Source organism: Squalius cephalus (assembly GCF_949319135.1).
Source record: "Squalius cephalus genome assembly, chromosome: 4".
NCBI lineage: Eukaryota > Metazoa > Chordata > Actinopteri > Cypriniformes > Leuciscidae > Squalius > Squalius cephalus.
Window position 1 is genome coordinate 41,667,519 of NC_137125.1, and position 12,979 is coordinate 41,680,497.

The 12,979-nt window shown below is 40.2% G+C and overlaps 1 protein-coding gene across 1 annotated transcript in view; it reads right to left on the minus strand.

Annotated features, from left to right (window-relative positions):
* The window catches only part of LOC307157146 (plexin-C1-like), a 153,307-nt gene that overhangs the window by 40,350 nt on the left and 99,978 nt on the right, over positions 1-12,979 (minus strand). The window lies entirely within an intron of this gene.

The following is a 12,979-nucleotide window of genomic DNA, read 5'->3' on the forward strand; positions in this document are numbered from 1 at the left end:
TCAATGCGTTCACAGTCTCTTTCACGGGCATCATTTGTAGTTGCCTATTCACAAACTGTTTGCTCAAGCATAGCGTTTTCTCGGAGTTCACTGTGTGCTTTTTACCATGCACAAATAAAAATGTCACTGAACTTTTGCTGTGTAATTGTAACAATGAGCACACACCAAACCAACAATTACTAAAAACACACACAAAAACTGATTTTGCACGGGCATTTTTTGCACTAGTTCACCCAATTTCGGCCTTTTGGTGATATATGCATGATCAGATAAGTTCAATATTAATGTTGCTTGCAGTTCTGATGTTGCTAGGCAACCACAGACAGCCTGCAGTAACTCAGGCATACAATTTTCAATCTGCCACAAACTTCACATGTTTGATAAGAGTCCTGTCCTGAACACATGCCAATGCTCATTATGATTATAGCAATAGCACCACCTGCTGGTAGCAGGAAGTGTGGCAAATACAAAACGTGCTCGAAAAATCATGAAACTTTGCACACGCTTCAGAAGTGGTGACAATTTACGTGTGATGTGGTTTTAAAAATTGGGTGGGGCAAAATGGCTTACTTATTGCCCCTACATTTTGCCCCGGCTCGACGTTTCACGTACAGGTATGAAATTTGGTACACACATGTAAAGACCCAATACCTACAAAAAAGTCTCTTGGAGCATAGCCCTAAACACAACAGGAAGTCAGTTATTTTGAACTTCCTGTCAGATTTTGGGCAGTTTTTGCCATTTCCTGATGTTGTACTTTAACAAACTCCTACAGTTTTGATCTGATCCTCTTCAAATTTGGTGAGTGTAATCTTAAGGCCTTTCCTAAAGGTGCCGGGTGGCGGTGGCAGGGGTGCGAGGGCCCTTTTCATCGCTGCTTGCAGCTTTAATTAGGGCCCGAGCACCGATGGTGAGAGGACCCTATTGTTTTTGCTCCGTTTATTATTATTCTTCTTCTCCAAAGTGAATCGCTTTTTAGAGGGCCTAAACATGCTCGAAAACTCATGAAACTTTGCACACGCTTCAGAAGTGGTGAAAATTTACGTGTGATATGGTTTTCAGAATTGGGGGGGGCAAATTCGGTAAATTATTGCCCCCACATTTTGCCCCGGCTCCTGGTTTCACGTACAGGTATGAAATTTGGTACATACATGTAATGACCCAATACCTACAGAAAAGTCTCTTGGAGCATAGCCCTAAACACAACAGGAAGTGAGCTATTTTGAACTTCCTCCTGGATTTTGGGCATTTTTCGTAATTTCCTGATGTTGTACTTTAACGAACTCCTCCTACAGATTTGATCTGATACTCTTCAAATTTGGTGAGTGTAATCTTAAGGCCTTTGTGACGTTAAATTGCGAAGATCTAGAGTTTTCGTCGAAGGGTGTGCCCTCGGCGGCCTGACAAACATCTATCTATAAATTACAGGAACGTCTGTCTGTCTGTCTGTCTGTGTGTGTGTGTGTCTGTTCCTCGCATATCTCTCGAACCGTTAGTCCGATTGATTTCAAACTCGACAGGTGTCTCGCCACGGGCACGAGTAAGTGCAGTGCCAAGTTTGACATTGTTTGGATGAGAAATGCAAAAGATATCGTTAAATATATCATTTTTAGAAGGTTGTGGTTTAAAAATAAACATTCTGACATTAGAGAGTTGTATCGGTCAAAGAAGCCCCAAGAAGGCTGTGGTTTAAAAATAAACATTCTGACATAAACACTCAGTCAGCTACACTGTTTACTTCTGAATATTATAGTTTGGTTCCCGAACGTGATAAATCCATCTATCTATAAATTACAGAAACGTCCGTCTGTCTGTCTGTGTGTTATTCGCATATCTCTCGAATGTGAGATAACCACTAAATGTGTGAAAACCACTATTTTCTGTTTCAAACTTTCACATAGAATCTTTAGGTTATAACAACATTGAAAATCAAAATCTGGATTTGAATTTTTTAAGATTTATTATAAAAACGGATTATTTTTTCCCAAAAATGCAATAAATTCATGACTTTTTTTTTTTTTTTCAAAATGCTATTAATCCATTGAATCAATATAAAGTTATTTTTGATCATATTGCCATCGCAAGAAATATCTCCTGAACTTTTTTGACGGCGATCAGCTCACAAAAACTGATTTTGCACGGGCACTTTGCACTGCTCCCTGAATCGAGGTGCTTATTCATTTGTGGATGTAAACTGAATCTGTATGTCAGCTATGCTGTTAGTGTTTACTTCTGAATATTATATTTCATTCTGGTGCGCTTAACGTTGTCGCTACTGTGTAATAATAGCCTATGCTATTCACCAACTAAACATATCCTATTCAATGCGTTCACAGTCTCTTTCACGGGCATCATTTGTAGTTGCCTATTCACAAACTGTTTGCTCAAGCATAGCGTTTTCTCGGAGTTCACTGTGTGCTTTTTACCATGCACAAATAAAAATGTCACTGAACTTTTGCTGTGTAATTGTAACAATGAGCACACACCAAACCAACAATTACTAAAAACACACACAAAAACTGATTTTGCACGGGCATTTTTTGCACTAGTTCACCCAATTTCGGCCTTTTGGTGATATATGCATGATCAGATAAGTTCAATATTAATGTTGCTTGCAGTTCTGATGTTGCTAGGCAACCACAGACAGCCTGCAGTAACTCAGGCATACAATTTTCAATCTGCCACAAACTTCACATGTTTGATAAGACTCCTGTCCTGAACACATGCCAATGCTCATTATGATTATAGCAATAGCACCACCTGCTGGTAGCAGGAAGTGTGGCAAATACAAAACGTGCTCGAAAAATCATGAAACTTTGCACACGCTTCAGAAGTGGTGACAATTTACGTGTGATGTGGTTTTAAAAATTGGGTGGGGCAAAATGGCTTACTTATTGCCCCTACATTTTGCCCCGGCTCGACGTTTCACGTACAGGTATGAAATTTGGTACACACATGTAAAGACCCAATACCTACAAAAAAGTCTCTTGGAGCATAGCCCTAAACACAACAGGAAGTCAGTTATTTTGAACTTCCTGTCAGATTTTGGGCAGTTTTTGCCATTTCCTGATGTTGTACTTTAACAAACTCCTCCTACAGTTTTGATCTGATCCTCTTCAAATTTGGTGAGTGTAATCTTAAGGCCTTTCCTAAAGGTGCCGGGTGGCGGTGGCAGGGGTGCGAGGGCCCTTTTCATCGCTGCTTGCAGCTTTAATTAGGGCCCGAGCACCGATGGTGAGAGGACCCTATTGTTTTTGCTTCGTTTATTATTATTATTCTTCTCCAAAGTGAATCGCTTTTTAGAGGGCCTAAACATGCTCGAAAACTCATGAAACTTTGCACACGCTTCAGAAGTGGTGAAAATTTACGTGTGATATGGTTTTAAAAATTGGGTGGGGCAAATTCGGTAAATTATTGCCCCCACATTTTGCCCCGGCTCTACGTTTCACGCACAGGTATGAAATTTAGTACATACATGTAATGACCCAATACCTACAAAAAAGTCTCTTGGAGCATAGCCCTAAACACAACAGGAAGTGAGCTATTTTGAACTTCCTCCTAGATTTTGGGCATTTTTCGTAATTTCCTGATGTTGTACTTTAACGAACTCCTCCTACAGATTTGATCTGATCCTCTTCAAATTTGGTGAGTGTAATCTGAAGGCCTTTGCGACGTTAAATTGCGAAGATCTTGAGTTTTCGTCGAAGGGTGTGCCCTCGGTGGCCTGACAAACGTTCACCCAATTTCGGCCTTTTGGTGATATATGCATGATCAGATAAGTTCAATATTAATGTTGCTTGCAGTTCCGATGTTGCTAGGCAACCACAGACAGCCTGCAGTAACTCAGCCATACATTTTCCAATCTGTCCCAAACTTCACATGTTTGATAAGAGTCCTGTCCTGAACACATGACCATGCTCATTATGGTTATACCAATAGCGCCACCTGCTGGTAGCAGGAAGTGTGGCAAATACAAAACGTGCTCGAAAAATCATGAAACTTTGCACACGCTTCAGAAGTGGTGAAAATTTACGTGTGATGTGGTTTTCAAAATTGGGTGGGGCAAAATGGCTTACTTATTGCCCCTACATTTTGCCCCGGCTCGACGTTTCACGTACAGGTATGAAATTTGGTACATACATGTAAAGACCCAATTCCTACAAAAAAGTCTCTTGGAGCGTAGCCCTAAACACAACAGGAAGTGAGCTATTTTGAACTTCCTCTCAGATTGTGTGCAGTTTTTGCCATTTCCTGATGTTGTACTTTAACAAACTCCTCCTACAGTTTTGATCTGATCCTCTTCAAATTTGGTGAGTGTAATCTTAAGGCATTTCCTAAAGACGCCGGGTGGCGGTGGCAGGGGTGCGAGGGCCCTTTTCATCGCTGCTTGCAGCTTTAATTAGGGCCCGAGCACCGATGGTGAGAGGACCCTATTGTTTTTGCTCCGTTTATTATTATTCTTCTTCTCCAAAGTGAATCGCTTTTTAGAGGGCCTAAACATGCTCGAAAACTCATGAAACTTTGCACACGCTTCAGAAGTGGTGAAAATTTACGTGTGATATGGTTTTCAGAATTGGGGGGGGCAAATTCGGTAAATTATTGCCCCCACATTTTGCCCCGGCTCCTGGTTTCACGTACAGGTATGAAATTTGGTACATACATGTAATGACCCAATACCTACAGAAAAGTCTCTTGGAGCATAGCCCTAAACACAACAGGAAGTGAGCTATTTTGAACTTCCTCCTGGATTTTGGGCATTTTTCGTAATTTCCTGATGTTGTACTTTAACGAACTCCTCCTACAGATTTGATCCGATACTCTTCAAATTTGGTGAGTGTAATCTTAAGGCCTTTGTGACGTTAAATTGCGAAGATCTAGAGTTTTCGTCGAAGGGTGTGCCCTCGGCGGCCTGACAAACATCTATCTATAAATTACAGGAACGTCTGTCTGTCTGTCTGTCTGTCTGTGTGTGTGTGTGTCTGTTCCTCGCATATCTCTCGAACCGTTAGTCCGATTGATTTCAAACTCGACAGGTGTCTCGCCACGGGCACGAGTAAGTGCAGTGCCAAGTTTGACATTGTTTGGATGAGAAATGCAAAAGATATCGTTAAATATATCATTTTTAGAAGGTTGTGGTTTAAAAATAAACATTCTGACATTAGAGAGTTGTATCGGTCAAAGAAGCCCCAAGAAGGCTGTGGTTTAAAAATAAACATTCTGACATAAACACTCAGTCAGCTACACTGTTTACTTCTGAATATTATAGTTTGGTTCCCGAACGTGATAAATCCATCTATCTATAAATTACAGAAACGTCCGTCTGTCTGTCTGTGTGTTATTCGCATATCTCTCGAATGTGAGATAACCACTAAATGTGTGAAAACCACTATTTTCTGTTTCAAACTTTCACATAGAATCTTTAGGTTATAACAACATTGAAAATCAAAATCTGGATTTGAATTTTTTAAGATTTATTATAAAAACGGATTATTTTTTCCCAAAAATGCAATAAATTCATGACTTTTTTTTTTTTTTTCAAAATGCTATTAATCCATTGAATCAATATAAAGTTATTTTTGATCATATTGCCATCGCAAGAAATATCTCCTGAACTTTTTTGACGGCGATCAGCTCACAAAAACTGATTTTGCACGGGCACTTTGCACTGCTCCCTGAATCGAGGTGCTTATTCATTTGTGGATGTAAACTGAATCTGTATGTCAGCTATGCTGTTAGTGTTTACTTCTGAATATTATATTTCATTCTGGTGCGCTTAACGTTGTCGCTACTGTGTAATAATAGCCTATGCTATTCACCAACTAAACATATCCTATTCAATGCGTTCACAGTCTCTTTCACGGGCATCATTTGTAGTTGCCTATTCACAAACTGTTTGCTCAAGCATAGCGTTTTCTCGGAGTTCACTGTGTGCTTTTTACCATGCACAAATAAAAATGTCACTGAACTTTTGCTGTGTAATTGTAACAATGAGCACACACCAAACCAACAATTACTAAAAACACACACAAAAACTGATTTTGCACGGGCATTTTTTGCACTAGTTCACCCAATTTCGGCCTTTTGGTGATATATGCATGATCAGATAAGTTCAATATTAATGTTGCTTGCAGTTCTGATGTTGCTAGGCAACCACAGACAGCCTGCAGTAACTCAGGCATACAATTTTCAATCTGCCACAAACTTCACATGTTTGATAAGACTCCTGTCCTGAACACATGCCAATGCTCATTATGATTATAGCAATAGCACCACCTGCTGGTAGCAGGAAGTGTGGCAAATACAAAACGTGCTCGAAAAATCATGAAACTTTGCACACGCTTCAGAAGTGGTGACAATTTACGTGTGATGTGGTTTTAAAAATTGGGTGGGGCAAAATGGCTTACTTATTGCCCCTACATTTTGCCCCGGCTCGACGTTTCACGTACAGGTATGAAATTTGGTACACACATGTAAAGACCCAATACCTACAAAAAAGTCTCTTGGAGCATAGCCCTAAACACAACAGGAAGTCAGTTATTTTGAACTTCCTGTCAGATTTTGGGCAGTTTTTGCCATTTCCTGATGTTGTACTTTAACAAACTCCTCCTACAGTTTTGATCTGATCCTCTTCAAATTTGGTGAGTGTAATCTTAAGGCCTTTCCTAAAGGTGCCGGGTGGCGGTGGCAGGGGTGCGAGGCATATGGCAATTCAAACAATTTTAATTGTTGTGGAGTTGTATAGAGCCTGATGGGAACTGTTTCTTCCGAGCTATCTCTCAAGCTGTGAGTTAATTATTAGGGCCCGAGCACCGATGGTGAGAGGACCCTATTGTTTTTGCTCCGTTTATTATTATTCTTCTTCTCCAAAGTGAATCGCTTTTTAGAGGGCCTAAACATGCTCGAAAACTCATGAAACTTTGCACACGCTTCAGAAGTGGTGAAAATTTACGTGTGATATGGTTTTCAGAATTGTGGGGGGCAAATTCGGTAAATTATTGCCCCCACATTTTGCCCCGGCTCCTGGTTTCACGTACAGGTATGAAATTTGGTACATACATGTAATGACCCAATACCTACAGAAAAGTCTCTTGGAGCATAGCCCTAAACACAACAGGAAGTGAGCTATTTTGAACTTCCTCCTGGATTTTGGGCATTTTTCGTAATTTCCTGATGTTGTACTTTAACGAACTCCTCCTACAGATTTGATCTGATACTCTTCAAATTTGGTGAGTGTAATCTTAAGGCCTTTGTGACGTTAAATTGCGAAGATCTAGAGTTTTCGTCGAAGGGTGTGCCCTCGGCGGCCTGACAAACATCTATCTATAAATTACAGGAACGTCTGTCTGTCTGTCTGTCTGTGTGTGTGTGTGTCTGTTCCTCGCATATCTCTCGAACCGTTAGTCCGATTGATTTCAAACTCGACAGGTGTCTTGCCACGGGCACGAGTAAGTGCAGTGCCAAGTTTGACATTGTTTGGATGAGAAATGCAAAAGATATCGTTAAATATATCATTTTTAGAAGGTTGTGGTTTAAAAATAAACATTCTGACATTAGAGAGTTGTATCGGTCAAAGAAGCCCCAAGAAGGCTGTGGTTTAAAAATAAACATTCTGACATAAACACTCAGTCAGCTACACTGTTTACTTCTGAATATTATAGTTTGGTTCCCGAACGTGATAAATCCATCTATCTATAAATTACAGAAACGTCCGTCTGTCTGTCTGTGTGTTATTCGCATATCTCTCGAATGTGAGATAACCACTAAATGTGTGAAAACCACTATTTTCTGTTTCAAACTTTCACATAGCATCTTTAGGTTATAACAACATTGAAAATCAAAATCTGGATTTGAATTTTTTAAGATTTATTATAAAAACGGATTATTTTTTCCCAAAAATGCAATAAATTCATGACTTTTTTTTTTTTTTTTTAAATGCTATTAATCCATTGAATCAATATAAAGTTATTTTTGATCATATTGCCATCGCAAGAAATATCTCCTGAACTTTTTTGACGGCGATCAGCTCACAAAAACTGATTTTGCACGGGCACTTTGCACTGCTCCCTGAATCGAGGTGCTTATTCATTTGTGGATGTAAACTGAATCTGTAAGTCAGCTATGCTGTTAGTGTTTACTTCTGAATATTATATTTCATTCTGGTGCGCTTAACGTTGTCGCTACTGTGTAATAGTAGCCTATGCTATTCACCAACTAAACATATCCTATTCAATGCGTTCACAGTCTCTTTCACGGGCATCATTTGTAGTTGCCTATTCACAAACTGTTTGCTCAAGCATAGCGTTTTCTCGGAGTTCACTGTGTGCTTTTTACCATGCACAAATAAAAATGTCACTGAACTTTTGCTGTGTAATTGTAACAATGAGCACACACCAAACCAACAATTACTAAAAACACACACAAAAACTGATTTTGCACGGGCATTTTTTGCACTAGTTCACCCAATTTCGGCCTTTTGGTGATATATGCATGATCAGATAAGTTCAATATTAATGTTGCTTGCAGTTCTGATGTTGCTAGGCCTGTCCTGAACACATGCCAATGCTCATTATGATTATAGCAATAGCACCACCTGCTGGTAGCAGGAAGTGTGGCAAATACAAAACGTGCTCGAAAAATCATGAAACTTTGCACACGCTTCAGAAGTGGTGACAATTTACGTGTGATGTGGTTTTAAAAATTGGGTGGGGCAAAATGGCTTACTTATTGCCCCTACATTTTGCCCCGGCTCGACGTTTCACGTACAGGTATGAAATTTGGTACACACATGTAAAGACCCAATACCTACAAAAAAGTCTCTTGGAGCATAGCCCTAAACACAACAGGAAGTCAGTTATTTTGAACTTCCTGTCAGATTTTGGGCAGTTTTTGCCATTTCCTGATGTTGTACTTTAACAAACTCCTACAGTTTTGATCTGATCCTCTTCAAATTTGGTGAGTGTAATCTTAAGGCCTTTCCTAAAGGTGCCGGGTGGCGGTGGCAGGGGTGCGAGGGCCCTTTTCATCGCTGCTTGCAGCTTTAATTATTATTATTATTCTTCTCCAAAGTGAATCGCTTTTTAGAGGGCCTAAACATGCTCGAAAACTCATGAAACTTTGCACACGCTTCAGAAGTGGTGAAAATTTACGTGTGATATGGTTTTCAAAATTGGGTGGGGCAAATTCGGTAAATTATTGCCCCCACATTTTGCCCCGGCTCCTGGTTTCACGCACAGGTATGAAATTTGGTACATACATGTAATGACCCAATACCTACAAAAAAGTCTCTTGGAGCATAGCCCTAAACACAACAGGAAGTGAGCTATTTTGAACTTCCTCCTAGATTTTGGGCATTTTTCGTAATTTCCTGATGTTGTACTTTAACGAACTCCTCCTACAGTTTTGATCTGATCCTCTTCAAATTTGGTGAGTGTAATCTGAAGGCCTTTGCGACGTTAAATTGCGAAGATCTTGAGTTTTCGTCGAAGGGTGTGCCCTCGGCGGCCTGACAAACGTTCACCCAATTTCAGCCTTTTGGTGATATATGCATGATCAGATAAGTTCAATAATAATGTTGCTTGCAGTTCCGATGTTGCTAGGCAACCACAGACAGCCTGCAGTAACTCAGCCATACATTTTTCAATCTGCCCCAAACTTCACATGTTTGATAAGAGTCCTGTCCTGAACACATGACCATGCTCATTATGGTTATAGCAATAGCGCCACCTGCTGGTAGCAGGAAGTGTGGCAAATACAAAACGTGCTCGAAAAATCATGAAACTTTGCACACGCTTCAGATGTGGTGAAAATTTACGTGTGATGTGGTTTTCAAAATTGGGTGGGGCAAAATGGCTTACTTATTGCCCCTATATTTTGCCCCGGCTCCTGGTTTCACGTACAGGTATGAAATTTGGTACATACATGTAAAGACCCAATACCTACAAAAAAGTCTCTTGGCGCGTAGCCCTAAACACAACAGGAAGTCAGCTATTTTGAACTTCCTCTCAGATTTTGGGCAGTTTTTGCCATTTCCTGATGTTGTACTTTAACAAACTCCTCCTACAGTTTTGATCTGATCCTCTTCAAATTTGGTGAGTGTAATCTTAAGGCATTTCCTAAAGGCGCCGGGTGGCGGTGGCAGGGGTGCGAGGGCCCTTTCATCGCTGCTTGCAGCTTTAATTAGGGCCCGAGCACCGATGGTGAGAGGACCCTATTGTTTTTGCTCCGTTTATTAGGGCCCGAGCACCGATGGTGAGAGGACCCTATTGTTTTTGCTCCGTTTATTATTAGGGCCCGAGCACCGATGGTGAGAGGACCCTATTGTTTTTGCTCCGTTTATTATTATTAGGGCCCGAGCACCGATGGTGAGAGGACCCTATTGTTTTTGCTCCGTTTATTATTATTCTTCTTCTCCAAAGTGAATCGCTTTTTAGAGGGCCTAAACATGCTCGAAAACTCATGAAACTTTGCACACGCTTCAGAAGTGGTGAAAATTTACGTGTGATATGGTTTTCAGAATTGGGGGGGGCAAATTCGGTAAATTATTGCCCCCACATTTTGCCCCGGCTCCTGGTTTCACGTACAGGTATGAAATTTGGTACATACATGTAATGACCCAATACCTACAGAAAAGTCTCTTGGAGCATAGCCCTAAACACAACAGGAAGTGAGCTATTTTGAACTTCCTCCTGGATTTTGGGCATTTTTCGTAATTTCCTGATGTTGTACTTTAACGAACTCCTCCTACAGATTTGATCCGATACTCTTCAAATTTGGTGAGTGTAATCTTAAGGCCTTTGTGACGTTAAATTGCGAAGATCTAGAGTTTTCGTCGAAGGGTGTGCCCTCGGCGGCCTGACAAACATCTATCTATAAATTACAGGAACGTCTGTCTGTCTGTCTGTCTGTGTGTGTGTGTGTCTGTTCCTCGCATATCTCTCGAACCGTTAGTCCGATTGATTTCAAACTCGACAGGTGTCTCGCCACGGGCACGAGTAAGTGCAGTGCCAAGTTTGACATTGTTTGGATGAGAAATGCAAAAGATATCGTTAAATATATCATTTTTAGAAGGTTGTGGTTTAAAAATAAACATTCTGACATTAGAGAGTTGTATCGGTCAAAGAAGCCCCAAGAAGGCTGTGGTTTAAAAATAAACATTCTGACATAAACACTCAGTCAGCTACACTGTTTACTTCTGAATATTATAGTTTGGTTCCCGAACGTGATAAATCCATCTATCTATAAATTACAGAAACGTCCGTCTGTCTGTCTGTGTGTTATTCGCATATCTCTCGAATGTGAGATAACCACTAAATGTGTGAAAACCACTATTTTCTGTTTCAAACTTTCACATAGAATCTTTAGGTTATAACAACATTGAAAATCAAAATCTGGATTTGAATTTTTTAAGATTTATTATAAAAACGGATTATTTTTTCCCAAAAATGCAATAAATTCATGACTTTTTTTTTTTTTTTTCAAAATGCTATTAATCCATTGAATCAATATAAAGTTATTTTTGATCATATTGCCATCGCAAGAAATATCTCCTGAACTTTTTTGACGGCGATCAGCTCACAAAAACTGATTTTGCACGGGCACTTTGCACTGCTCCCTGAATCGAGGTGCTTATTCATTTGTGGATGTAAACTGAATCTGTATGTCAGCTATGCTGTTAGTGTTTACTTCTGAATATTATATTTCATTCTGGTGCGCTTAACGTTGTCGCTACTGTGTAATAATAGCCTATGCTATTCACCAACTAAACATATCCTATTCAATGCGTTCACAGTCTCTTTCACGGGCATCATTTGTAGTTGCCTATTCACAAACTGTTTGCTCAAGCATAGCGTTTTCTCGGAGTTCACTGTGTGCTTTTTACCATGCACAAATAAAAATGTCACTGAACTTTTGCTGTGTAATTGTAACAATGAGCACACACCAAACCAACAATTACTAAAAACACACACAAAAACTGATTTTGCACGGGCATTTTTTGCACTAGTTCACCCAATTTCGGCCTTTTGGTGATATATGCATGATCAGATAAGTTCAATATTAATGTTGCTTGCAGTTCTGATGTTGCTAGGCCTGTCCTGAACACATGCCAATGCTCATTATGATTATAGCAATAGCACCACCTGCTGGTAGCAGGAAGTGTGGCAAATACAAAACGTGCTCGAAAAATCATGAAACTTTGCACACGCTTCAGAAGTGGTGACAATTTACGTGTGATGTGGTTTTAAAAATTGGGTGGGGCAAAATGGCTTACTTATTGCCCCTACATTTTGCCCCGGCTCGACGTTTCACGTACAGGTATGAAATTTGGTACACACATGTAAAGACCCAATACCTACAAAAAAGTCTCTTGGAGCATAGCCCTAAACACAACAGGAAGTCAGTTATTTTGAACTTCCTGTCAGATTTTGGGCAGTTTTTGCCATTTCCTGATGTTGTACTTTAACAAACTCCTCCTACAGTTTTGATCTGATCCTCTTCAAATTTGGTGAGTGTAATCTTAAGGCCTTTCCTAAAGGTGCCGGGTGGCGGTGGCAGGGGTGCGAGGCATATGGCAATTCAAACAATTTTAATTGTTGTGGAGTTGTATAGAGCCTGATGGGAACTGTTTCTTCCGAGCTATCTCTCAAGCTGTGAGTTAATTATTAGGGCCCGAGCACCGATGGTGAGAGGACCCTATTGTTTTTGCTCCGTTTATTATTATTCTTCTTCTCCAAAGTGAATCGCTTTTTAGAGGGCCTAAACATGCTCGAAAACTCATGAAACTTTGCACACGCTTCAGAAGTGGTGAAAATTTACGTGTGATATGGTTTTCAGAATTGTGGGGGGCAAATTCGGTAAATTATTGCCCCCACATTTTGCCCCGGCTCCTGGTTTCACGTACAGGTATGAAATTTGGTACATACATGTAATGACCCAATACCTACAGAAAAGTCTCTTGGAGCATAGCCCTAAACACAACAGG